This window comes from Heptranchias perlo, unplaced genomic scaffold, assembly GCF_035084215.1.
Source record: "Heptranchias perlo isolate sHepPer1 unplaced genomic scaffold, sHepPer1.hap1 HAP1_SCAFFOLD_1623, whole genome shotgun sequence".
In the NCBI taxonomy this organism is placed as follows: domain Eukaryota; kingdom Metazoa; phylum Chordata; class Chondrichthyes; order Hexanchiformes; family Hexanchidae; genus Heptranchias; species Heptranchias perlo.
The window spans coordinates 30,001-31,530 of record NW_027138885.1 but is presented as its reverse complement, the minus strand read 5'-3'; the positions used below and the strand labels follow the sequence as shown (position 1 = coordinate 31,530).

The window sequence follows — 1,530 nt, the reverse complement described above, 5'->3', positions numbered from 1 at the left end:
TCTTGTTGACTATCGGTCTCGTGCCAGTATTTAGCCTTAGATGGAGTTTACCACCCACTTTGGGCTGCATTCACAAGCAACCCGACTCCAAGAAGACTCGATCCCAACGAGCCGGGGGCCGCTACCGGCCTCACACCGTCCACAGGCTAAGCCTCGATCAGAAGGACTTGGGCCCCGGAGCGTCGTCGGAGAAAGAGGTCTTCTATACGCCACATTTCCCGCGCCCGCCAGGCGAGCGGGGATTCGGCGCTGGGCTCTTCCCTCTTCACTCGCCGTTACTAGGGGAATCCTTGTTAGTTTCTTTTCCTCCGCTTAGTAATATGCTTAAATTCAGCGGGTTGCCACGTCTGATCTGAGGTCGTAGGCAGAAAAGCACATAGGCGCCGGACGGTTGCTCCCGGCACCACCGTAGGCACTGTAACCGCCCGCGCGGAAGCAGTTACACGCGCACGCACACGTGGCTTGCTGGGAGACCGGGCTCGGCTCACACCGTGCCGTAAGTCCCGATTACGAGAGAGCGAGCCAGAGGGACCGGTGGAATGGCGAAGGGTCAGTGGCTGCAGCGTGGCAGGAAGCAGCAGAAGGCACGGAGCGGTTGCCAGCTTGGAGAATAACGGGCAGCAGCGACCGAGGAGCGAGGCAGGCTGCACCGAACTAGAACGCACGAACGGCAGGAGGCAGAGTCAAGCGGGCCGCGTGTGGAAGGACAGCAAAGTCCAGCGCAACACGCAGCGACGCAGCGACTCTGCAAAACCACCGACGCGCGAAAAAGCCAGCACAGCACCCTCACCCCCCCGTGTCTCTGCGTCAAGCTATCCTCGGCCAACACCGACCGGGACGACTACCGACGAACCGAGCTGCGACCAAAGGCACCCACGAGAAGCTAGCTTCTTCGCTTTTACCAATTCACCGAACGATCTCTGCTCTGCACTCCACAGAGAGACAACCCCCGCTCTGGCCTCGGCGAGGCCACACCAGTCCAACAGCGACGCGGTCAATCGTTTTGCAACCCACTGACAGCCGCGCTGGAAAGGCCGGCGCCCGCAGCAAGGACCTAGGGTCGAACTCTCCCGAGGCGGAGACTCCGGGTCTGCACTTAGGGGGACAAAGAGGAACAAGGCCTCTGCGACACCCCAGCGGCGCTCCCGCCTTTCTAAACCCGGAGGCAAGGCGAGTGCGATTGATTTGTCAAGCGACCCTCAGACAGGCGTAGCCCCGGGAGGAACCCGGGGCCGCAAAGTGCGTTCAAAGTGTCGATGATCAATGTGTCCTGCAATTCACATTAATTCTCGCAGCTAGCTGCGTTCTTCATCGACGCACGAGCCGAGTGATCCACCGCTAAGAGTTGTACGTTTTTGTTTTCGGCTTGGTGTTTCATCCCCCTGAGGGCCAAACCTGGACCGCCCAACGCTCTACACCTCCGGCAAAAGGAGGGCAGAGCCCCAGCCTGGCACGGCCCCAACATCGTGGTAAGCATCACCAGTCGATCATCAAGCGAGACAAGGGTTTCACCGAGATTTTGTGGTCAGG

General features: G+C 59.9%; 1 non-coding gene across 1 annotated transcript; it reads right to left on the bottom strand.

Annotated features, from left to right (window-relative positions):
- Positions 1-1,193: 1,193 nt before the first annotated feature.
- LOC137309345 (5.8S ribosomal RNA) lies at positions 1,194-1,347 on the bottom strand. Its single transcript, XR_010959818.1, has one exon. It is a non-coding gene; the product is annotated as a 5.8S ribosomal RNA (ribosomal RNA).
- Positions 1,348-1,530: the final 183 nt, after the last annotated feature.